General features: G+C 38.3%; 1 protein-coding gene across 3 annotated transcripts in view; it reads right to left on the reverse strand.

Annotated features, from left to right (window-relative positions):
* Positions 1–27,775, reverse strand: part of casz1 (castor zinc finger 1) — a 600,579-nt gene that overhangs the window by 329,233 nt on the left and 243,571 nt on the right. The window contains exon 1 of one of the 3 annotated variants that reach the window (XM_039755611.1): positions 26,839–26,967. The exons of the other annotated variants lie outside the window; for them this stretch is intronic. The gene's annotated coding sequence lies outside the window, so the exon portion shown is untranslated. Of the gene's footprint in view, positions 1–26,838; positions 26,968–27,775 lie in introns of those variants that run through there. 3 annotated transcript variants of the gene reach the window in all.

The raw sequence follows: 27,775 nt of genomic DNA on the forward strand, positions 1-27,775 counted from the left end.
TTCAAGATTAAATGTTATCGCAAAAACAAAAAAAAATCAATGCAAGAGAAGACAGTATTTTTCTAAGTTTGTAGACATTATATGGCAATAATATTTGCTGGATTGTTTCTAATCATCTTTTGCCAATGTACAAAATATTGCGCCTGAAATGGACTTGAACAGTATCAGCAGACAAAGAGGGAGAGGGAGAGAGAGAGAGAAAACAGCATCATCTCCAAACTTAATGAAACAGCATCCTTTAATTTTTTTCAGTAATTATAATAAAGATGGAAAAACATAATACACGTCTCCCAGCCCCCCACCTGCTAACTGTAATTATAATAGACTCAACAATAAATGGTAAAGCAGTGCGGAGTAGCATCTTGGGAATTCTCAGGGGTCTGTGGATTAGTTCGGAAAGCCTGAATGATTAAAATACACTAATTAAAATTTTGTGTTCCTTAGTAACTCGCCTTCCAAGGCCCTTTGCGCTGGCAAAATGGGAATAAACATGACAAAAGCAAATGCAGAATTCATATTTTGATAAATAAACAAATAAACTCTTTTGTCCGTTTCTTTAAAAGGAAGATGCGAAGTATAAACAAAGGTCTGCCGAACGTTTTCCCCCCTCTTTTCAGTTTGAAACACAAACTTCATTTAACAATTTATGGATGTAGCATCAGTATGGTGGCGCAGCGGTTAGCGCCGCTGCCTCACAGAATCCAGGACACTTAGTTCTGGTGCCTCTTTATTTGTAGTGCGCACGTGCCAAAGTTGTGTGGGTCTGGTTGGCTCTGCCCTCACCCGGTGTGGGTGCATATGCATGTGTACCCTGCGACGGACTGGCACTTCACCAAGGCCGCTGCTTCTTGTCCTGTCATTAATGTTACGTCAGCTTTCTGGGATGTTCACTTGGAACAAGCAAGTTCAGAAAAACAGGTGAATGGATAAAACAGTTTGTGTTAAATCATTTTCTTCCTGTATACCTGTCAATAATATTGCTGACAAGCACACGGGCAATAATCCATTCCGAATTCAGATTTTTAACTAAGGCCTACAGTGCCTAAAGCTCGACTATAACAATAACTGGCCTGTCTTATTATGCGATGAACAGTTGCCGCTCCACAACTATCTCTTCCAATTTTTAAAACAGCAACAATTCTTTCTTCCACATTATTAGATACTTTGCTGAGCACCGAAGTGGTAAAACAGCCACAAACAAGTTGCTTCTGAAATCCTGTATGTCACAACAAACCTGAAAGTCATGTTTTTTCTCTGCAACGTGTTTACAACTCTGCATCAGTCCTCTCTGGAGACTTAAAGCCAGTATATTTGTCTTTCCAATAAAAGATATTAACACTGTCAAATTCTGCCATTTGATATAAAGGAATTGACTTTTGGCCTAAAAGCCCATTGCTTCAAAGCACAGTACGTAAACTGAAAACTGAAAATTATAACATTATCTTAAACTATATTAATTTATGGATAGAATTTGGACATTCTTGAGTAATAACCCAATAAAGGTGAAAAACTTTTTTTTTAAACATAAAAAATAAAATATTAATATGGAAAATCTATCCAAATGACGTAAATACAGTAACTGTCGTTTAAGTACTTATATTTTCCAAATAAACTGTTACTGCGGTGTACTGGCGCCCTGCCCGGGGTTTGTTTCCTGCCTTGTGCCCTGTGTTGGCTGGGATTGGCTCCAGCAGACCCCCGTGACCCTGTAGTTAGGATATAGCAGGTTGGATTATGGATGGACTAGTCACAAGGACACTGCAATGGAAGGACAGAGGGAGACTGTCTCACAAAGATAAGTATTCCCCCAATAAGTAGAGTGGCAGCATCCCTCTGGTATGACCCCTGTTTGGACACCCGTAAGGTGGCATAGGAGTTGTATTTGTGGCAAACAGCCCTGGTGGGGTCTATTGGTGTCGCTAGAAGGGGCTGCTCCCCAATCAAGGAGAGGTCCCGTCTGATCTGGAAATACTTGGATGGATAAATGGATGGATGGATGGAAATAAACAGGTGAGCACACACACACACATAGAATTTCCAGTTGAAAATATTATTTGGATTCTGCTGTAAAGTAGCAAGTAAAAATGCAACTAATCCCTCATTGTGTTACTGAGGGGACGAAAATGATTCAAAAGCCTTCTTACAAATTTAATTACCCCTTTAGTTTAACTACAGCTTAGCAGCCATTCACTCCACGTTTGTATTGGGGGACCAATCAGGGATACAAAGGCCATCATTTAATGACGGGAAAAAGTGAGCAATCTCATCAAAGCCTGCAAGGGTCGAGCTTCAGTGCTGGCCCATCTAAAAACCACCATAATCACCTGTAAAAGTCCGAAGGTAAGATCTGTATGGACAGCCACTCACAACTGTAGGCAAACTGGGACAGATGTCGACGAGCGTAACTTTGGAAGAAGCACCAACATTTCAAAAAGTGTCTTTAGAGGTGGCCTGGATTACACAGCGATTGTATAAATATTACTATGAACTTTTGGTGTGATGATGCAGGGGGATACAGGACTGCTAACTCTTATTGAAGGTCCTCCACTACTCAGTCAAACTAACAATGTACGAATGTGAACTTGAGAAGAGGCAAAAGAGAGGCAACATGACTTCAGATATAAAAAAACTTACGGCTCATTGCAATTACACAACAGAAATTGAACACTTTTGGGTTGCCCCGGTAACCTAATTGCATCAGTACATTGCACACAGGAGCCAAAGTAACTGAATTTTGATGAAAAGGCGGCGATAATTTACGGCATTGCGAAATTAGTTGCCGTGGCGACGCGTTAATTACATCTCAAATTAACAATGCAAGTGTAGTGAAATTAAATATAAATCATATTTTCTGCATAAATTATAGGGGTTGATTAGCACGGGCGCCGGGAGAGAAAAAGGTTGGGACTCCAAGGGCCTGTCGGGTGCCTTATTTATTTTATTTTTTTTCACTTTAAATATTTTTAACCTGACTTTTTAACAGGTTTCTTGGATGCATGAGAGAAATCTCAAAGCATGCTTTGGAAAAAGAAATAAATAAACAGCACCTGCTGCACAGAATACAAAAAAAATATATATATATCTACCAAAAAAAAAAACTGGAAGTGACTTCCTCAAGCAGAAGTGACACTTAAGAAAGTGCTGTATCTATATGATGCCTGCTTAAATAATGAAGGGCGTGTAACATTCTATTTACGAATATATATCCATTGTAACATCCGTACAGTGAGCATGAGGAATTAACTGTTACATATTCAAAGAAATAAATACTTATTACCATTATTTGAGTAAACATAACAGCTATTGGTTATTCAGCATCCTCGAAAGAGATACTACAGTGTACTTGAAATTAATAGTACCTTTCAATCTACATATTTTTTTCCTCAATGTTAAATAATACAAGTCCACAGATAAAGAAAAAAACAAACTTGAGGGTTTTCAATCTTAAAATAACAACTTTTGCCACATTGAATCGCATTGCGAAGAATCAAAGAAAGAAAGACTGAGCTCCTGAAAGGTGCTTCATCTAATATTGTTATCACCATCATTTCTAAAGTCCTGTCAGAGCTGACCTTTCAAATGTCACTCTACACATCTAAAACAGGGACTCGGCCTAATCTGAGCAAACCCTGAGCTCTGATAAGGCAAACAATGGGGATACAAGGAGATGAACAGAAAGGAAGAGATTTTATATTTTTAACAAAGCCAAGTGCTAATGGTGTCTTTAATATGCAGCTGTTTCTTTTACTTGTGCCCGAGAAGGGTCGTCTCACATATGCAGCCTTCTCAGAAGACTCTGACCAACCAACCACATACAGAAACTGGCTGCTGCTATGAAATGAAACAGTGAATTTCAGCAGCAGAGTGTATGGTAGATTTTATTCATCTGCAGCATCGAGAGTTTGGCAAGTCAGATGAGTGCAGGTAAGTGTTTTGTTACCAACTGCAGTTTCGTCTGCTTCTTCTTTTAAGCACAAAATGCCACAAATTCCACCCTACACCACCTTAAAAACTTGTGAATGCTAATAGGAAAAATGTTAATTTGGCAATATTTGTAAAAGACAGCTGAGAACATTATGAACCCTCCACACCCAAATTCATAATAAAAAAAAGGGTTGGTAGAAAAAAATTGGCTGAAAAAGTTGTTTGGGTGGAGACAGTGAGCTGATAATGTGCATTGCCCCTTAAAGTAAGCGGACGTACCTTTCCAGTGAGTACTTCACACTTGACTTTTTCCCTAATGTCTTTCGCATTGTTGGTTGCATTTTAAAAATAATCTGTCAGTGAACTTGTGGGCATGTCTCCAAAAAAAAAAAATGTTTTTGTGGTGCTTCATTGATATGATTGCATACTCCGGAATATTTTATTTTTTAATAATAAAAACAGGCAGGGTAATACATCACTTATTTGTTCGTGGTGAAGTGTGGTGTGACGTTTATTCAAGATCTGCCTGGTAATTCACTTATAATATCTTTACTACTGACTAGCTATTTGACGGTGACTGCTTTAGCAGATCATGTGAACTTGTACCAACAGCAGTTCCAATAATATTACATCAGTACAGTACATTACTGACTCACTCTGTAACCCTAATGAAGACACTTAACTACCCAGTGCTCCAATTATAGAATTAAAAAACTGCATTATGATCTTATGATTTGGATAAAAGCATCACCTAAATAAACACTCTATGTGTAAAGCTCCTTCACAAATGAGTGTGTTTGGCAGCATTACCAGAAGAACATAAAAGGAGTGATATGTAGGTAAACACGCTTAAACTGTAATGTACAGTAGACCCTGCATCAAGTTCAATTGAGAAACTTTCACACACGCTTATTCTAAATGCCTGGAAGCAAGTAAAAAAAAAAAAATGACTGTGTGACAGATTAGGGCGCTCTTGACCCCTTGAACCCTCAGACCACTTGTCAGACACCAGGTAAAAGTCCAGAATTATTATTTATTATAATAATAATGTGCACAAAGCCCCCTCCTAGACACAATACTCATAAATCAATAATCAATAATACAAATATCCAATCCTCCTACTCCCAGACGCGTTGCCACCCTTCCACCCAGCTCAGCTCATTGTCTGGGAGTTCCCAGAGGCCTTTTATATTTCCTGACCCGGAAATGCCTCTGATTCCCCCTCCCAGTCCATGTGATTCCTAGCACTTCCGGGTCAGATCAAAACTCCTCTTTTCTTCAGCCCGGAAGTATATCATTTCTTCCGTTTCTGCGATTGTGAATTACTTCTGGGCTATAAGGAAAGTATAAGTCCCTCCCTGCAGCGTCCTCCGGTGGCCCTCATGGTATCCAGCAAGGATGTGATGAAAGACTTCCAGTTCCATGATGCCCTGCTGGAATTCAGGGCCCTTCCATATTGCAGGGATGGCTCCATCTGGCGGTTTGGGGGTGTTGGCCGCGATACACGGCCGGCAATCCCTCACAACTGTTATCATTTTTAGCAAGTTTATAGTCGCTAATGGGCGGCACGGCGCTGCTGCCTCACAGTTAGAAGACCCGGGTTTTCTTCCCGGGTCCTCCCTGCGTGGAGTTTGCATGTTCTCCCCGTGTCTGCGTGGGTTTCCTCCGGGCGCTCTGGTTTCCTCCCACAATCCAAAGACATGCAGGTTAGGTGGATTGGCGATTCTAAATTGGCCCTAGTGTGTGGGTGTGTTTGTGTGTGTCCTGCGGTGGGTTGGCACCCTGCCCAGGATTGGTTTCTGCCTTGTGCCCTGTGTTGGCTGGGATTGGCTCCAGCAGACCCCCGTGACACTGTATTTGGATTCAGCGGGTTAGAAAATGGATGGATGGATGGATAGTTTCTAATTGATTGTCTTACTATTATAAACAAGAAACGTCATATGAAACAAATGTAATAATCATGTTACATTTACTGTGGTGGGCTGGCACCCTGCCCAGGGTTTGTTTCCTGCCTCCAGCAGACCCCCGTGACCCTGTAGTCAGGATATAGCGGGTTGGGTAATGGATGGATGGATGTAACATTTAATAAAATTATACAAGGTATCCAATCATTTGTTTGTGTCTATAGGGTCCTACCTGAACAAGGGGTGACTGACATTGCACCTGATTAACCAGCACAAGCTTTTAAGTTGCAGAAAAGCTACAGAGAATGTGGGGAACGGTTTTATATGACCATAGCAGATTTCAAGTACTTTGCATCCAGCTTGTTACTTTTCACCTGAAATACTTTGAGCATGGGAATGACACTATCAAAATAAAATGAATTATTATTATTGCAATTATTATTAGTATTAAATGTTTTTATTAGGTGAACTACCATGCTGTTTAGGGCTGGCTCCCGAACTGGGCCCATTGTTGCCATAATAGTTCACGATGCTCTGTATGAAGTTAAGTGGGATCTTAATATGAATGGAGGAGTTTCCTTCGAATGCAGTTATGTGAGGAAAAATCATACACAGCCATGCCAATCCAAAAAAAAAAAAGAATAAATAAACCTTCCTTTTCAGGCATATATATATGAAATATTGAAAAGCAACCAAACCATACAGTAATATATTGACAATTCAAGTTTTAATATTATAACAGTTTGGTTTAAACCTCTGACTTTTCAAGTAGTGTCAGATGGTGAGAACTGAAGCAGAATCGACTGTGTTCTTCGTAAATGACAGAGTAGACGCTGTACTTCATCAGTGTTCATCTCCTTAAAACTGCTTTGATTTAAAAAAAGAACTAAGATATATCGAGTTTACAATCTGTAACATCTAGACTGTGACAGTAACTGCTCCTATAATATATTTAAACTGAGTTAAGTTATCTCATTCAGACAAATTGTGTATTGTTTAATTAGTATTCCCGAAAATGTGAGTTTATAAAAACAGGAAAGGGATCATTTTATGGTTCAGTGGGAATGAGACAAATAGCTCCTGTTACTGTTTACGACTATTTCTGCAGTGTGACAAGATTTTTAAAAGCACTATTAGATGTCAAGGATTTCTAAGTCCTTTCTAAGTAGAGAGGGATGAATTGCTGTCTAAGGCATTGGAAATAATCTGAGAAAAGAAAATGTGAAGAAGATACTCCTACTCAATTTAATACGATGTGCCTCTACTACCCAAAACGATGGGATTACTGCTTTAATCCTAATCTAATATTGACCATTGTTGAATGAATGGAAGAACTACACCTTCTTTGTGTTTTTGGTTTAATACATCGTAAAGGGAAAGTAGAAAATAAACATCATCTTTTAAAATAAAAGGTTAAATGCTTACTTTGCTCCAGTAAATGTGCATTTTGGGAATACGTGGATGTTTGAAAATGCTTTTTTTGCAGTTATTAAAATGTAACGATTGTTTTACAAAAATGCAGATGATTTTGTTAGATTCTGATAAACAAGTCATTATAATTGTTCTATTGTAAGTCCATTTTGCATAATTTAGGCATGCATAAAAAGTGTGTAATGCAAGATAGAAATCATTGATCTATTCTAAGGCATTGTACAATTAGTCTAAAAGTCACTAGCAGCCTAACTTAACTTTATTGATTTTGTCTCATCTTTCAACTTTCTTAATTATATCTTACAGTACAATTTTGCATTGTGTAAGTTATATACTGTATATATATATATATATATATATATATATATATATATATATATATAGGACATCCGAGGTTCGGCTCCCCGAGAGGGGGGTGCAGTGAGTGTATACGCCTGATGAGCCAGAATTAGGGCAAAACACGTGCCGTGTACTCTTTGCATTATTTGACAGTAAAACTATTTCAACCATATATATATATATATATATAGTGGACGCGCCGGACACAGTCAGGCGGACATGTTGTTCATCACCACCACACGTTTATTTACAACTATATTCACAATGAAGTCAAGTGCACACACAAACCCCACACAGTCCTGGCCACACAATGCCTTCTCTTCGGGCCGCCTCCACTCTCCTCTCTTGCTTTGTCCTGCTTCCACCTGACTCCAGCCACGAATGAAGGGAGATGGCCCCTTTTATTTCATCCCGGATGGGCTCCAGGTGTATCCCGGCACTCCTCCCTGGACACGCTCCAATGTGGCGGAAGTGCCGGCTGTTCTCCTGGAAGCTCTCTGGGTGTCCCTGCTCCTCTTCCCCCCAGCACTTCCTGGCCCCCTGGTGGTGACCGCGGGTCCCTACAGGGTTGGGCTTTCAAGCCCTCTACCTGTGGCCCCAAAAGCAACCAGGATGACGGCCCCCACGTGATCCAGGGCGGGCATAGACCCTCTTCCGGTCCCTCAAGGCGTCCGAGCTGGGTCATTGCCCCTGGAATCCTTACAATATATATATATATATATATATATATATATATATATATATATATATATATATATATATATATATATATATATATATATATATATATACGGGGTGGGCAAAAGTAGGTTTACAATTGTTTGTATAGAGAAAGACAGTAGCTTTATTATATATATATAGTCAAGCACATTTTTATAATAATAATAATAATAATAATAATAATAATAATAATAATAATAATAATAATAATAATAATAAGGGACAGCACGGTGGCACAGTGGGTAGCGCTGCTGCCTAGCAGTTAGGAGACCCGGGTTTGCTTCCTGGGTCCTCCCTGCATGGAGTTTGCATATTCTCCCCGTGTCTGCGTGGGTTTCCTCCCCACAGTCCAAAGACATGCAGGTTAGGTGCATTGGCGATCCTAAATTGTCCCTAGTGTGTGCTTGGTGTGCATGTGTGTGCCCTGAAGTGAGCCGGCTGGCACCCTGCCCGGGGTTTGTTTCCTGCCTTGTGCCCTCTGTTGGCTGGGATTGGCTCCAGCAGACCCCCGTGACCCTGTAGTTAGAAGATAGCGGGTTGGATAATGGATGGATGGATGGATAATAAGAAGACAAATAATACAAATAAGTAATACAATAATTAATAAACAAATAATACAAGAATAAATTCTGTTTCAAGTACTCACAACTATTGACCTACCCCATGTAGATTGCCCATCCTTATACAGTATATATATATATATATATATATATATATGTATATAGATATACACATGCTGTCATATCTGTTTTATTTAAGGTAACATGTTTGTTAGTTCTCACTGATTTCAAATTGTTAAATATATTGCAGAATCAGATTTAGTATAAACAACTGCCACAAATAAAATAAAACTAGTCAATGTCAAATATTATTATTCTTAAATTAAGTTTTAATAATAATTCTGTCCTCCTATGTAAGCTATGCCCAGTACATGGAGGATACTTTATACGATTCTCCATCAGTACAGCAGCACTATGTAATGCCTTAAAGCAAACAAAGAAGCCCAACAATCCAGCAGTAAATGACTATAAAGTCTCTCGCTATTTGTAGTGTTTACTTCATGATATTCTGTCAAGGGTCAAACATGGACCCCTTAGCACTTGATATAAGTATAAAGAGCTCATTTCAAGATTAAGCAAACTATCACAGTAAACAGAATGCACTCAATTTATCAGATATTCAGTACATTTACATGTAATCACTTTTAGCATATTCCATGACCCTGAACTAGATAAGAGAGTTGGGAAATTGGTGGATTAATTTTTTAGCACAATAAAAAAAGTATTTTAATTACCAATTATGTTTTTGTTGAACATTCTTTGTATAGGAGAATCTAAGAGAATAAAAATTACAATCATACTTGTTTTTGTCTAATTATGGAGTTCAGTATTTTTGAAGACAAACAGCTTAAAGACTATAACTCTGGTTCATTTTTTTTCAACTTGTTTTCTGTAAGCAGAGAATATCGTCTGTTGGGAAAATAAATGTTTAGACTTTAATCCAAAAAAAGACAAAAAATAATAATAATGATAAAATAAAAGACTTGTGGGCGGCACGGTGGTGCCTCGCAGTTAGGCGACCCGGGTTCACTTCCCGCGTGGAGTTTGCATGTTCTCCCCGTGTCTGCGTGGGTTTCCTCTGGGTGCTCCGGTTTCCTCCCACAATCCAAAGACATGCAGGTTAGGTGGATTGGCGATTCTAAATTGGCCCTAGTGTGTGCTTGGTGTGTGGGTGTGTTTGTGTGTGTGTCCTGCGGTGGGTTGGCACCCTACCCAGGATTACTTCCTGCCTTGTGCCCTGTGTTGGCTGGGATTGGCTCAAGCAGACCCCCGTGACCCTATTCGGATTCAGCGGGTTAGAAAATGGATGGATAAAAGACTTGTATTTATGCTATCGTTTTAGAATAGTTTAACAGTAATTTTCCTCACAGATCTTCTTTCACTTTCCCAGGTCATGGGCTTCTTTCAGGATGAGACCCATTTTTTCATGCAGTTAGGACGGTACAATGTTTTTACATCCAAGTAATAAGATATAACATGCTATAAGAGAAATATCTAGTTACATAAGCAATATGTCACCTTTGAAATTAATTTCCAAAAGTAACAATAAACTCATTTCCAGACATTGCTACACAATTCCCTTTAAATTAAAATCATCTGGCTGCAAACATTTGACATACGCGTATAAGGCTCTTCTCACTGTGTATTTATGCACTTGTGTATTGTACCCTAGTTCAGAAGAGTCTTTTTTTAACTGCTTTTCAGATCTAAATGAATAAAACTATTAAACATTATGTCTGCGTGTGTCTACCTTGTACTCATATCACCTGTTGGAGGTCCTGCACTACCACAGAAAGGGAGAGGAGAAAAAAGGTGAAGAGGAGGTGGCAGTAAGACGGCTGGAGAGATTGTTAATCTTACAAAGGAGTAAAAGTATATTAGTAAGGTTTTTTTTTTTCTTAAAAAAAAAGTTAATTTGCTCATAGATGGGAGATATTAGGGAGTTAAAGGTAATAACTGCAAGAATTTAGAATAAAGCCATGAATCCCTGGTTTGGTTTAAGTGGGTCAGAAAAGGCATGACATGGCGAGAAGTAACAGAAGCCTAGAGTACGTCAGAATAGTTAATTCAGTGACAAGAGAGATGGAAAGTTAATACATAATGCCTGATGATTTTTGAGATGCAAAAAAAAAAAAAATAAAAATAAAAAACTGAAAAAGCACAAAAAGCCCAAAACGCTTTTTTTTCTATGACAGTAATAAGCCTTTCCAGAGTGATAATAGTACTTTGAACCACAAATTGCATCAATCCACACTAAAGACTTTTAAGAGAGATCCAGCTGAGGTCCATATTCTCCCTGACAGTTTGATGATTACTTCAAAATAAACAAGCAGTTGACAGATTTTGTCAAAACGGTACTATATAAGGAAGTGCTAATCAAGTGCTGGGTAAGGGGTACACAGAGTCCAGCTGCATCAGCTTCAGACTGAGATGGAATTTTTGAGCACCTTGAGGAGTTTGTCACAACTCTGAAACCTCTGGGGTGGGATAACTCTCAAAAAAAAAAAATCCAGGGGTGCAAAGTAGTGATAATAGCTTACTTATTAATTAGAGACATAGGCACACAGCCTCCCTCATTTGATGGGTAGTCTTGTACAGCGTCTTTTCTTCCTTGTGTACAAGAGGAGGACCTTCCTGGGCACACGGATAAGCTCCTGCTCAGATATCAGACGAGATGAACTCAGTTGTAATTGTCTACATGTGAACGTAAGACTAAGCTGCCAGTTCAGGAAGGCAAATTTAAAGAGGTAGGTGGTAAGCTTAGGGTCAGAAGTGAAAAGGTAATCAAACCTGAAGTTCTAACCTCTCCAGAGAAGACTGAGGAGACCAAAAATGTTGCAGTGAGACCTAAATGTTGTTTGTAGGATAAAGGGGTAAATGGTTATTGGAACGCTTTAAGCAGCAGGTGGGCAATGCAACACTGGGGCTGGGCGACGTATGTAAGAGAGGGGAACTGATGTCACCAGGAGATGTTAGCATAGCTTAGTTAAAAAAAGCTTAAATTAGAAAAGAGGTAAATATAAAAACATTTGGGCAGGTATCAAAGTTAATAAAATACATCATAAAGTACTATGGTATAACTTTGAAATTAACAGAAACTGCTTAAATGCTCAAAATTCTACACTGCATAAGTGATTTATGTGTAAATATATAATAATATGTTACAAGATTAACTGGTTTCTAAATGAATCATATACAGATTATTTTAAAAAAAAATGAAACATTTTTGGTACTTAAATTAATAAATGACAAAAGTTAGATATGAACCTGGTTCAAACCTGGGAACTAAGTGTGGATTTTAGTTTTAATGTGAAAGCTGCAAAGAAAGATGCATGACACTGGGTGAGTGTGATATACAGTAGACCCACCAACGAAGACAAAGTACCAGTATACAAATTTATAACCACATACCAAAAACAGGTTTAGATGGGAATGGCATAGTATTGGAGACTTCACATAATTAATTAAAATATAAACTGACAAATAGTATAGCACAGGAACAAGACACAATCGCTTTTTATTTTTTATTCAAGATGGGCGCAAAACTTGTCTTTATACAGAAAGTAACAGGTTATGGCACAAGGAACCTTTTTTCCAAATGTTAAAAATGGGATTACTTAGGGTTCAGTGGTTAAATTACTTCTTTTTACAGAACTGCTTAATCGACTTCACAGTCATAGGGCACTTCAGCCTGTCCCAGCAGCAGTGAGAAGAAGGTATGGATAGGGAGCCAGCACATTGCACGGCCCACTCAAGAGCACATCTACAGTCACAATCATACAGGGCCATTTTGAAATGATTGTTTAACTTAATGTGCACATCTTTGGGTATGTGGAACAAAAGCAGTCTACCTAACGAAAAACCTTTAAAACCAAGGAAACTCCATATAGGCAATAACTGGGCAAGGCTTTGAAATCTAAGATGTATCTGTAAGATAGCAGCACGAACCATTGGGCCACTCTGCCACCCCCACTTTTATCTAGTCCAGTCTAGGTCCACCAATGCTTATGTAGCATATTGGGCAACGAGTTTATTCCCAGCGAATACGATTGGCCGCGATTTCCTCCGCCTCAGCCCATGACATATCAAGTTGTTTCAAATCATCAATGAACCTCCCTCGGCTGGTTATTTATGGTCGTCCCCTCCCTCTTTGACCGCATGATGGTTTCCATGTCATGGCTGTTTTTAGAATCTGATTAGCTGCCATTCGAAAGATGTGGCCTGCAAAGCATAGTTGACGGTGATCGATGATGTTATGAAAACTTTTCAGGCCACTTCCTTGTTTGTAACATGGTCGAAGTAGCGGATGCCAAGAATCCGTTAAAGGCATCTCTGGTGGAACACGTTAACCCGATGTTTTACCCTGGATAATGATTTCCAGGTCTCACATGCATATATTACTGTGGGTATAATGATGCTGGTATAGCGATGACTCTTGATGTTATAATGCACATAAATAATATACAGAAACAATGTAAATGGTAAGCTGTTCTAAAAGGATCTTACTTGATCTGAGAAGTCAAAAGGAGGACGACAGGCTTTAGCATTCGGTATGTACATTTGATGAAGATGATATACTTATGTAATCCTCCTAACCAATTCTAAACTCACACATCATAGCCATTCAGGGCTGCCCTTCTCATGCCTGCTTTTTTATTTATCTCACAAGGCACTGGCGGCAGCTATTAACTGATAAAATGATCCTCCACTTTTGGTTTAGAATTGTCCAATATTCTTGGGGTATGGAGATGGTTTCCTTCTCAGTTTAAGTAATGATTGGAAGCTACCCTGTCATCTAAGACCTCCCTTTACCTTTGCAGAGTGCAGAGTTTATACTGGAGTCCCAGTTTTAGATGATATCTGGTTATATTCTATGCGCCACATTCGTTTTTCATTTATGTTAGGTAGAATGCCCAGAGGTGACTGGGCGGTCCCGTGGCCTGGAACCCCTGCAGATTTTGTTTTTTTTCTCCAGTCGTCTGGAGATTTTTTTTTTTTTTGTTTTTTCTGTCCACCCTCGCCATCAGACCTTACTCCTTTTCTATGTTAACTAATATTGTCTTATTTTAATTTCTTATTTTGTCTTTTATTTTTCTTTTCTTCATTATGTAAAGCACTTTGAGCAACTTTTGTATGAAAATGTGCTATATAAATAAATGTTGTTGTTGTTTTGGCAGGTGTAGATGTTGATATGCAAGGAGTGAGCCTCAAAATGGATGACTTTTGTTTTCTTTTAAAGTTGTGTTAAGTATTTGAACAATTTTTAAAAAAACAATTGATCACAAAAAATAAAAAAAACTAACAAGCTGCCTATGTTGCTAGACTAAGCAGACTGGTGGACATCGCAGAGTTCCTGAATTCATTGCAGAAGACCCTTTGACACATTTTAGAATAGTAAAGATACACTATGTTTCAGATAATGTTTATTGTAAATGAATGTAAGAGTTTTAGTAGTGGAAAGTAAAATACTGGGGGAAATTACACAATAGGGAGTCTGAAACTTGAAAGTACTTGATTTGAGAAAGATTTGTAAATGTTGTGGACTTATCATATAATTAAGAAAGTTACAAAGATGTTTTGTTACATAACAGTACAGATCAAGTCCATGTAAGACCATGTCTGGAATGCTGGGTCCAGATCTGGTCTCCATACCACAGTAAGAATAGTTTAGTTCTAGAGGAGATCGGAGAATATATATTGGAATTAATTCTGAACTGTTTGAGTTCTAAAATCATTGAGAAAAATAAAACTTCATTTTTAACTTTCTCATATATGAACCATAGGGAAAGTATTGTAATCATCCAAAGACTCGATGTTGAGATTTTGACGAATCTCAAGGTTTTAGACCTCTCTGAGTCCGATTTAGTTTCTCGTAGGGTAAGTATTGTAATCGTACAAAAATTTGATTTCGAGATTTTGATGAATCTTAACGTTTTAGACCCCCCTGAGTCTGAAAATACCATTTTTGGAATTATGTCCGTGTGTGTGTCTGTGTATGTAAACACGATAACTTGACTATGCTTTCACTTAGGTCAACCAATTTTGCATATAAGTATTAGGTATAAAACGTAGATTTCTATCAACTTTTGGGCTATTTCTCTTAACCAGAAATGGTACTTTACCTTTTATTATTTTAGCAGACAAAAATGAAAAGTGACATTATAGAAGTTTTTAAAAGTATGAAAGGAGTAAGCAGGCTAAATGCCATGTGTCACTTTAAAATGAGTTCTAATTAACCGTTAGTTCTTCAACAAGAACACCAGGGTCAGAGATGGAAGTTAACCAAAGCTAAAAGTCACACAAATGTTAGAAATCATCTCTTCACACAAAGAGCCACAGGTAGACAGAACAGGACACAGAGCAGTGTAGTAGATGTTAAAATCTTGAGGACCCTGAAATATTGACTTGGCAGTATTTTGGACAAGTTAGGTGAAGGGACTGATGAGCCAGGTTAGCCTGAACAGCATACTCCAGCTAGATCTGTTAGTAATAAAAGCATTTTTTAAAAATCGGTTGCTACCTTTTCTGCTTTAAGAGTAGATATGACATTCATCTTTCTTTATTTGATTGAAAGTCTTTTGTATTTTTATGAGGTGTCACCTTCTATGTGTGCCTCGGTGATCTGTAGTGATGCTCACAGACATGAGCTCCTGATACGCTAACAGGTCTAAGTAATGACCAGATGGTGTAAAAGGTCTTACTTGCGTGAAGTTTGTAACTAAATCTAAGCTTAACTTGTTTGAAACCAACATACCAGGAAGTGCTCCTGGACTAGGCCTGTGATGGAGACATTTGCATTTGGTAAATTTACACAAAATACTTTACTCAAATTGCAAATATGGAGAAAGTCATATGCTGGTCACATCAGAGTTTTCAGATAAGTGTCCATACTTTTTGGGCCATTTCTTTAGGTGGGATGTGCATACATTAACAATGAATCAATTTCAAAACAGGTAATTTACCACATAATATAATAGTAATGCAATTGTATTTACAACCTGTAAAGTCACTTCTTTTGGAGTGCTTTAGGTTTTGGACTTCTTTTGACAATCAGACAAAGACGAGGACTGGAGGTAGTCTGGTAGCCTTCATCTTTTCAATTCAATGAATGAGGCTGGCCTAGATAATACGCACCCCTGTTCATATACAAAATTAGCATTAGACTCTTAGTACTCATACCAAATTAAATGTGATCAGGGTGGTCTTTTAAAACAAAGAAGCAGAAATTCAAGGAAATCTACTGAATGTTTGCTTTCTTGTTTACCATTAATAAATCCTTTCCCTTGGGATTAATAAAGTATCTATCTATCTATCTATCTATCTATCTATCTATCTATCTATCTATCTATCTATCTATCTATCTAAATGAATCAAAATTGACAGAAGAATATAGGAAAAATCTTTAACATAAAACCTAGAAGTAAGAAAACATTAAGCAAAGCTGATCCGTCCCTTCTCTTATTCATAACCTCTAACTAGACCCCTGGATTAGATAAAGACTATCAGTAACCAGCAACATTTTTCATTTGTGATTTTCACACCTGCAATTTATGAAAGATGAAATGATAAATATGTTGAAAACATAACAGCCCATGCAACTAACAAAACACTGCATTAATGTTTAATTGGAGCTGATTCACAGTAACATAAAGTGTTTAGAGATGAGAAGGCAATTACAGTACTTTGTTCGTAGCATTGTATTAAAACTATTTGATCTCTTTTGCCATCTGCTGATATTAAAATATGGAATTGTAGGTCATATGTCCTTAATACTTATGGCAAATGTACTGTTTTAACTGTTTATTTCATCCACGTCAGGTATTGAACATCTGTTCACTGGCATTTACTGCATAGGCACACCATAAAGGGCCTGGATCCACTTGTTGAAGTGCAGGTTCACCCAACCAAAAACCACAATTTATTATGAGTTGATAAAAACTTATAACAAACATTTCATTTTACTTACAAAACAGTGCCAATGAAATGCATTTCACACTCAGCAGCATTCAAAATATATATAAAAGAGTTACTGTGGATAAAAAAAATGATCAGAGATATGGAATGATCTTATCTAATGCGCTACGGTGGCTGTTTGTTTGTCAGTCCAGGATTTTAAATCACCTGTAGCTCACAAACTGTTTGACCTACTGACCTGAAATCTGGTACACATATACTACGTGACGTCTACTATCCGCTTTCAGGGTGATGATTGATATATAAGGTCAAAGGTCAACCCAGGAAGGTCAAAAATCAAGTAATCTGTAGCCTGAAGTTTGGTACGCTGAAACTCTGCACTACAGCTTTATATTATATAATATTAATATTATACTCTTGGCAGCGGGCAGCAGGGCGGCTGTGCAGCGCATGCGTATTCATCCCTACAGCCACTTTCGCTGTCACTTCCCCTACCTCTTCATATCTTAAATCATTCTTGAGGCAGATTGAAGACTTAAGTGGCAACTTAGGTGAAAAATTAAAGAAAACGCACTAAGTAATTGCAACACAAAAACTGACTTAATCAGTTTTAACGTGAAAAGATGCCGACAAAAGAAGAGAAGAAGTGAACCGCTAGGGTGGAGAAAGGAAGAGCTGCTCAGGAAGCAGCAAGCGCATCAAACTCTGAGCAAACGAATGCTAAACATACAGAGAAAGAGGATGAGAACTAGGAAGAGCGCACTCAGCATTTACGACAGGCTGACGCAGAGTGAAAGTGAATTGCTCGAGCAACTGAGAGCAAAGAGTAGACCACACAATGAAGACAGGCTGACACTGAGTTAAAGAGAATCACAAGAGCAAATGAAACTGAAGAAGAGGGTAGTCGACGTTGGCAGTAAGTGGTCAAACGTGTCAGAATCGCAAAGGCAAATGAGACAGAACAAAACTCCATCCGGTTCTCAGTCAAGTGTATTCACCGCATGTTATCGTGCAGTGCACTGTTACTGGTGTAATAATAATAGTAATAATTGGTTTTATTTAAAGGGCACCTTATAAAAAAGTCAAAAAAATATCTCAAAGCAAAGACTCAATTAAATTAATAAATACTAAAAGAAACAAACAATAAATAAAAAGAAAACAATACAATGAAAAATAACAACATACAATTAAAATAACATGATGTATATATGATCACGAAAGTACTAAACTGTACAATCAAGGGACAAAGTCGAGGGGAGCAGGTAAGTTTGAAAAGATAAGTTCGAAGTCTGGATTTGAAGATGCAAAGTGAATCGATGCTGCGGACATCTTGAGGAAGGGAGTTCCAAAAACGAGGAGTGACAAAGCTAAAGGATCTGAACCCCATGGTAGATAAACGAGCAGAGGGCCCAGCCAAGAGATTTAAATAAGAAGATTTAAGAGTGCAAGCAGGTGTATAAATATAGAGCAGATCCGAAAGATATGAAGGCTATGAAGAACTTTGAATGTACTGTAACTGTGCATTGTGTTATGTATGTTCAAAAGATGGAAAGTTTCCATATTGTGCACTATGACAGGAGATATACGGCATACAGCTTTAAAGATGTCAAAATAGAGGTCTCCATGTACTTTTTGGGGAAGCTTATCTCTCAAATATTATCAAGTATTTCTTAAGTTATGAAAAGAATTCTTTTTAGTCCCTGTTTGAAGATGCTATCATTTTCAAATAGAACACGTCCTCCAGAGAAAAAAATGTGATATACTATTTTTTTTGTTTTTACAAATGTCTGTATGCTGTTATGTCTTTGACCAGCTGCTGGTTCTTTGAAATTCTTTAAATTATGGCCAAGCAGAAATAACACTGTATACTGCATTGTACCCCATTGTGTAGTTGGTACACTAATAAAAGTGACCATTTTACAAACAGGTCATCTAGAAGACTCCTTTTTTAATTTGTCTTCTTGTCTTGAACACATAGGCTTTGCTGCAGTCTCATAGTCTCACAGTAACTGGAAAATATCTTCAGGTTAGAGGCTCAAAACAAGACGTTTTCAGAACAACCAGTACTTTTTTCATTTCTGTTTCTTGATTCTACATTTCTACTGATTGATAGCAGACTTACAAATAACTAAACTGATTAATGTGTTACACTGAAAAAAAATAAAGCCTGTCAGGTCAGGTCGGGGAGCATGCACTGGTACAGAACGTTGCCTCACCCACCACATGACAAAACAGCTCGAGTTCCAAGTTGGCAACCCCCGAGGCAGACATGCGGTCCAGTCCCACCATCTGGAAATGACCCTCTATCTGCCACAGCCAGGTGCTATGTGGGCGCCCTCTTGGCCTGGTCCAGCTGTTTGAGTCCTCAACGGTGAGGATCCTGTGAGCCAGATCTCACATGGAAGATCTGATGCTCCGTCACGATGCAGGTAATGTACCTCAATTGGGACTCCGTGAGCAACTGCTCATTTGACACAAAGTGATACCCAAGGATTGGATAGCGTCCATGTCTCACAACCATATAGCAAGACAGGAAGCTCCAGGACTCCAATGACTTGGGCTTTCATACTTATGTAGAGATATTGGGGGCACCATACACTCTTTTCATTATCCCGCCATGCTCTCCCAATCCATCTACTGACTTCATAGAAAGAGTCACCAGAGCCATGCATGTGTACCGCCAAGGTAAGTAAACCTCTCCACGAGGTCGACACTCTCTCTACAGACAGACACACTGCTGATGGCTGTGCCTAAGAGGTCTTTAAAGGCCTGGATGTTAGTTTTTATCAGGACACTCGCAAGCCCAGACATTCGGACTTCTCACTTAGTCTCTTGACAGAATTTTGCTTATAGATAGATAGATAGATAGATAGATAGATAGATAGATAGATAGATAGATAGATAGATAGATAGATAGATAGATAGATACTTTATTAATCCCAAGGGGAAATTCACATAATCCAGCAGCAGTATACTGATACAAAGAAACAATATTAAATTAAATAGTAATAAAAATGAAAAAAAATTAAAATAAAATTAATGTTCGCATTTACTCCCCCGGGTGGAATTGAAGAGTCGCATAGTGTGGGGGAGGAATGATCTCCTCAGTCTGTCAGTGGAGCAGGACGGTGACAAAAGTCTGTCACTGAAGCTACTCCTCTGCCTGGAGATGATCCTGTTCAGTGGATGCAGTGGATTATTCATGATTGACAGGAGTTTGCTTAGCGCCCATCGCTCTGCCACAGATGTTAAACTGCCCAACTTTAATCCTACAATGGAGCCTGCCTTCTTAACAAGTTTGTCCTGGCGTGAGGCGTCTTTCATCTTTATGCTGCCACCCTAGCACACCACTGCGTAGAAGAGGGCACTCGCCACAACTATCTGGTAGAACATCTGCAGCATCTTCCTGCAGATGTTGAAGGATGCCAACCTTCTCAGAAAGTATAGTCTGCTCTGACCTTTCTTACATAGAGCATCAGTATTGGCAGTCCATATCAATTTGTCATCCAGCTGATCTCCCAGATATTTAAAGGTCTGCACCCTCTGCACACAGTCACCTCTGATGATCACAGGGTCCATGAGGGGCCTAGGCCTCCTAAAATCCACCACCAGCTCCTTGGTCTTGCTGGTGTTAAGGTGTAAGTGGTTTGAGTCGCACCATTTAACAAAGTCTTTGATTAACTTTCTGTACTCCTCCTGCCCACACCTGATGCAGCCCACAATAGCAGTGTCATCAGCGAACTTTTGCACGTGGCAGGACTCCGAGTCATATTGGAAGTCTGATGTATATAGATTGAACAGGACCGGAGAAAGTACAGTCCCCTGCGGCGCCCCTGTATTGCTGCACACAATGTGTAACACAATTATAGCTTAATCTAGAAAAAAAAAGAACTATGGACTGGAATCTCCTTCATTATTAAAGTGCCTTTTTTGTTTCAAATCACTTGAGATCTGATGATCACATTAACAAACACACCGTGAGATGATCTAGCACAACTCCTGTCCTATCAAAAGTGATTTAAGTGCCTATCAAACCAACTGAATATCAGTACATAGGAAGGTGAATATATCTTCGATTTTATTCGCAGTGCTGTGCACTTTAAAAATGCTCCTCAACACTGTATAGCTATTTTTCAGACCAACTGTTAAATCTGATTTACCGACTGTAGAAATCTGGGTCAAGTGGAAGGTGTATCCCTAAGGCTTTTACTTGTTGCCGGAGGGAAAATTCCCCTCTCCAGTTTGGGCACAGTTGGCTGTCGGAATATTCTGCACTTAAAAAATTGAATATTCTAGGGTTATACAATAGAAAACAGAATATTATTGTTGCACCTTACAAGATGAAAAGTTCTCTAACATATTTTATGCAAAAAACGAAAAATGATTTTTTTTTTTTTTTTTTAATTTTTATTTATTCATTTTATTACAATCAATACATAGCAATCAAGTTTTTACAAAAAAAAGAATTATGTTAAGAACAGAGAAAAAAAAAATGATTTTAAATTTGAATAAAGTTGCAAAAAACTTTGGTGCAAATAAACAAGTGGATTGGAGAATGTGTTCCGTTATGTTGCATGTTATCATAGCAAGGATATCTTTTTGTCAGCGGTTTTGCTATTTTGTATACACTGTGGCACGCGGCTAAGGGTGGTACCCAGCCGGGACGCCCAGGAGGACCACAAGGGGGCGACCGCCCTGGTGGCTTTGGGGACCACGGGTACAGAACTTTGAAGCTCAGCCCTGTAGGGGCCCGTGGTCACCACCAGGGGGCGCCTCGATGCCTACAGAGCCCTGGACCTCAGCCCTTCACACCCGGAAGTGCTGGGGGGAAGAGGATCAGGGACACCCAGAGTGCTTAGAGATGTAGAGCCAGTACTTCCGCCACACTGGGGAGTGCCAGTGGAAGATTGCCAGGTGGCACCTGGAGCACATTCGGATGTGTATAATTCAATGGCTGGAGTCGGGTGGAAGAGGACAGAGCTCGGAGGAGAGGAGTGAATGCGGACCAGAAGAGGAATTATGTAAGGGCCTGGACTTTGGTGTGATTGGTGCTGCGGCACTGGGATGTGTGTGTGTCACTGTTGTAAATATTAGTGTAAATAAATGTGTGTGGTGCTATAAGATCATGTCTACCTGTCTGTGTCCGGGCTGTTCCCCACAACACTATTAAGTGCTTTCTGATATTGTTATGATGTGTACAAGGCTGGCAAGAAGGTGTCAAGTGCAAAGTGACTACTAAAATGGCAACATTTTAAAACAATTTCCACATTGTCATGGAGAGAACCTGGAACACCAATGTTGAAAGTCAGGACACTAAAGAATGTTCTGGAACTGACAGAGAGAGTGTGGCGGCCCTAATAGAAACATGCAGTGTTCTTCCGAGATGCCTGACCTCCCCTTCCACCCTCTTAGCAAAGAATAAAGCCAAAGATAAATCCTCCCGGGCTGGCAGCTGGGAAAGCTGTTCCAGGTTGTCCATTCATGGGTGAGGCACGAGAAAAACTTTCTAACAGTTAACTGCTAGGGACCTTTACTGGAATAAACAGCTGAAGCAAAAAAAAAAAAAAGCGCTAACGTGTTCAGTAGGAAAAGCAGGGAACAGATAAGGCAGCAGAGACGTTTTAAGGAAGTTCTTACAGGAGTCAGCCAAAAAATAATGTAGGCTGTTTGACAGAGTTTATATACAGCAATCGTCACTAATCCTGCTCCACATTATAAGGTTAACCCAGATTCGAAACCATAAAATAAACTGCAAGTCAAAAGCAGTAATTATTTTCCCAAGTCTTTAAGAAGTCTTTCATTTGATTAAATCAAAGTTCGGAGACTGTGCAGTGTGGGCCACCATCTTTTATGACATAATAGCACCATGACCATGTGCTCATGACCATTACGTTGGCTGGCAACATGCCACCTCTGCAGTCATAAAATGGTAGCCTCATGACATTTTTTACAAAAAAAAAAAAAAGCTGGCACTGTGGGCATTAGAAAAAAAGTCAACACAAAATTTAAAATAATAACAGATTAGAGCAAAATACCAACTTTAAAATTAAAAAACGAATACATTTCTGACAGCTGTTTTAGAGGTCTGGCCCTCTACTGGGGGGACATCTGACATCACAGGCCTGTAGCAAAGGCGGCCACTTCTTGATATTAACCCTTGAGAGAAGAATGGCTGAGTGAAAATCAGGAGGAGACTTTGGAGCAAATGTATGTTGTTAGAGGGTTTTGGAAAAGTGAGAGAGTTGAGGAGTGCTTTGGTATGCCACGTGTGAAATGGACACTCTTCTCCTTCATTGCATTATTGCTAGGAACTCTCAGCACCTTTCGTATTCTTTGAATCCTTGAATTTGTTTTTTTTTTTGGACTTTGAGTTATACTGATTTTAGTTTCAGTTTTGTTTTATGAATTGGCTTCATTTGAGACTTGCAATTATGGTTTAACAGTTATATTTTTGTGTCATTACAATACCGTTATTTGTTTCTGTTGCTAAGACGTGACTAGTGAAGTTACAAAAGAACACTGATAGACAGAGCAAACATTTAATACAGTCATCCTGATAAAGTATTACAATAATCATTCGTTCTTTGTTATCTTAAGCTTTAAATGTGAAACAGATACATCTTTCTGCTTGTGTTTGTCTGGTACGTACATTTCAGTTTTTCTCTTTCCTTTTTTCAGGCCAGTCATATTGTGTTTGCCCTTCAGGAAATAGTTTGTTTTAGGAAGTCACTCATGATTTCCCACTGAAAACAGCAAAGGCCTTTGTAACATCAATCGTTTTAAATAAAGTATATCAGTGCTTTGGGTATGTTTCTTTTTTGCTGTTTTTTAACATTTGAACTCTTAGTCGCTTGGTGAAAGCATGTTTCGGGTATATACTGTAGATAAACATTAATATTTTCTTTTCATGAACACTTCTTACAGAAGCACATGCAGGATTAATTGGTCTCTGAATGACTTACATATGTCAATGGCTGAGATTAAAGATGACGCTTCAGATATGTGGTGGAAGGTCTTGTGGCCTAATGAGAACAAAGAGGACTTTTTTTGGCCTATACTGTATGTTGCATATGTTTGGCAAATTGAACGCTTCACACCATACTTGTCTTCCGCACCATTGCTTTTTATCAGAAGGAACAGGAAATCTTGCCAAGACTGACAGAAATATGAATAGAACATCATACTGAGAAACACGGCACTCTTTCAGCACACTGAATCTACTGTGAAGGATTCTCCATTTTGATGTGATAAGTTAACAAATGGTGTTTCAATAGACTACTGACCCAACGGGGATAAATTCTTAAAAATAATGACTTCATACTTTTAAATATTTTGTTTTCTACATTGTATTCTTTTTCAAGGACTGCAAAAATAAGATTTTTGGTTTATAATGTAACATTCTCAAAGCTACTTAATGCAGTTCAAGGTTGCTGGAGCCTGTTACACCATCAATTAATACGACTAGGATTTGGAAAACTTTAACAATTTTTTAAAGCAAAATAAATTTCTTCAACTGAAAAGTTTTTTGGCGCTTTTAAACTTCAGGGATCTTGAATCTATTCTTGTTTTCATGCTAATGCTTCTTTTTACTTTCTCGTATACAAAGTATAGCGAAAAGTATTGTAATCGCCCAAAGATTAGATTTCGAGATTTTGACAAATGTCATCGTTTTAGACTTCCCTGACTCTCTCGTATACAAAGTATAGGGAAAGTATTGGAATCCTCGTCTCGACATTTTAGACCTCCCTGAGTCCGAAAATACCATTTTTTAAAATTATGTCTGTGTGTGTGTCTGTCCAAAGACTCGATGACCAGATTTTGGTGAATCTCAACGTTTTAGACATCCCTGAGTCCAATTTGATTTCTCGTAGGGAAAGCATTGAATCGTCCAAAAATTCGATTTCGAGATTTTGATGAAACTCAATGTTTTAGACCTCCTTGAGTTTGAAAATACCATTTTTGGAATTACAGTATGTCCGTGTGTGTGTGTGTGTGTGTAAACATGATAACTTGAGAAGGCTTTCACTTAGGTCAACTAAATTTTGCATACAAGTATTAGGTACAGATTTCCATCAACTTTTGGGCTATTTCCGCTAATCGGAAGAGGTACTTTACCTTTTACTCATGCAGCTGCAGAGTCCAATTTATTCAACTTTACTTTTATAATAATTGTTGATAAAATTATTAATTTGATTTGGTTAGTTGTTGATGGTTCTTTAATGTACATAATATAAAAATAAAATAATTGTCTTGCGGTTTACTCTTTAAATATTATTAAATAAATAAAAAAGTAAACCGAGTGAGAGGGTCAGAAACCAGAAGGTGTTTAGAAAAACAAAAGCAAAAATGAAAAACTAAAGCTATAGTTGAGAAGTACAAGTTAAAGGAAAGTACTTTAGTGACAATCCACAAACTTGGACGACCAGGACGTGCACAGCAATGACCTTTACGCCGTCAAGATAATGATGCCACACACCACGCAGTCTCAATTCTCCAGTTTACCAGCAGGTTGGAAACCAGAAAAATACAAAAACCACACATAATAGCGGCACAAACCAAATAATTCTGCAAAAGAACATATTTTGTTTTTTAAATAAATGTAACCATTGACTTCTTTGACCTCTAAAACACCCAAAATTACACCTTGGTGCATTTGTAAGACCAAGGAATTAAGAGTAAAAATTTAAAAAACACAAATCATGACAGCAAACCTCACACGGGCAGTGACTGGGCATGGGATTTAAACTTAAAGTCAAGATTTAGGATCCATGAGCCAGGAGCACAAATCACTGCAATATCATGCCATCCTAAAAATGTAGCCCACAAATAATGTTTAAAATTCTAAAATAGTTAGATTTTAAATTACAAAACAGTATCAGGAGTGATCATTTTAAAAAGAAATTTAAGACACAAATGCAATTCCCCCTCTTTAAACGAACAGAGTGGTTTTAAAAACCATTCCCTGAAATGCTGCCATTGACACAGCTTAAATTAACTTACCATATATACTCGAGTATAAGCCGCCCGAATATAAGCCGAGGTACCTAATTTTACCTACAAAAACTGGAAAAACGTATTGACTCGAGTATAAGCCTAGGGTGGGAAATGCAGCAGTTACTGGTAAGTTTCAATAATCAGAATAAATACCAATAAAATTACTGTACATTAATTGAGGCATCAGCTCATTAATTGAGCACACAGCCTGGAATGAGTCTCACAGAGGCTGCACAGCACCACACAGAGCACGCAGCAGTTCTTCTACCGCCCGCAGACCAAACCAGGTACAGGTACACTCCAGCCTTCTGTTTTGGTTGGCAGAGGCAGCGGGATCTGACTCGAATATAAGTCGAGGGTGACATTTTTTAGAACATTTTGGGTGCTGAAAAACTCGGCTTATATTCGAGTATATACGGTACTAGGCTCTGCAATTTAGTTTGACTGATCATATAATTTTTTTATCAATAAACTGGAAGGAATGCATACATGCTTTTTATGAATTGTTTTGTGAAAGCATAGAGAGATTTGTGTATGGTGAACTTGGACAAAACTGGGTGGGTAAGACCAGATATTTCAATTGTGTTTTATTACTTTTTTATTTGCAGCAAGCAAACTGAATGTAAATACAGACGCAGAAGCACACAGTCTACTAGTAAACTGATTAACTATCCTAATGCCATTAGACAATGACACAAAACTTTAACAAAGCTTAAGTATTTACCTCATAGATTTGTTGAAAACACATTATGTACAATAAAACGTAATTAATTTCAAGAAATGCCGCAACCCATCTCATTTTATGAAAATTCATCGAGTGTAAACAAAGTACACGACAATAAGCTTTTTTCTAAGACCATACTATTACAGTCTTTATAATTTACATTTCTCCACCAACCGACTAAGAGATTTTAGCTACTGTTATTCATGAACTTGGTTCTGAAGCACAGCTAGACGCTCAGGACGCAGCCCAATTTATCTTGGCAAACTGTAATCTCTACACACTAAATGACTAACACTAAACTTTATACATTTTGTTAATGTACACAAACCTGAAACAATGCCGTCTTGGTGGGTGATGATCTCTTCAAATCATCACTAGGTTGCAGAAATTTATGCCACCTATTTGATCCAGCTAAAAAGATGTAAGTCAGAAGCTTGTCTACTAAAGAGACTGACAACACTTCAGGACTGATCTCATCACACCAACAGGGATGTCATTGCTGAGAAAAAAAAATATTGATGAGCAGAGTTATAGATTTCATAACAATTACTTTATTCTTAAGTAAAAAATGCATTTTAACAAAGCATAGATTATTCTATCTGCCCAACTTTTAGACCCCATGTTAAATGTGTTAAGTCAAGAAAAGCTCACAGCAAAGGGGAATCGGTTGAGATAAAACATGAGCAGGCCCAACTGGTTAGGGCAACCTTTTCATAAGCTGTTTCAATGGTCAATTGACACTAAAATAGCCACTGACCTATGGGAAACTTATGATTTACACAGTGACCAAGAACAATAGACCAACAAAAGGAATCATCAACATGCATTTGCTCTAACATCAGTGCCAGTGAGAAGATTCCATTAAAACATCTTCCCCCAGAGACTGCAAATAGTAAGGAGACTTTAGGACGCTCTGTTAGTAGTGCTGGCCAACATTTTTAAATAATTGGACCAAGTTCAAAATGTAGGACATTTTATCAGTGTGTTCAATACTATTAGCTGAAAAGTTGATGGAAACTGATCTAAATTACAAAATAATGTTAAGCTATTATAACAATCTTGTGCATTACAGCCAGCAAATAAGACATAACTGTGCTTTGTTATCCTTAACAATGAGCCCTGGTGCCCGTCAAGGCTGTGTTTTCTATCTTTCCACTATTTTACATTTTATACACAAATACGTACCGAGATTCATCTCTGACTCACATTATCTTTATATACAGTATGCTAATGATAAGGCACCTGTGAGGTTTATTAAATCCAAT

This window comes from Polypterus senegalus, chromosome 6 (genome assembly GCF_016835505.1).
Source record: "Polypterus senegalus isolate Bchr_013 chromosome 6, ASM1683550v1, whole genome shotgun sequence".
NCBI classification, from domain to species: Eukaryota; Metazoa; Chordata; class Cladistia; order Polypteriformes; family Polypteridae; genus Polypterus; species Polypterus senegalus.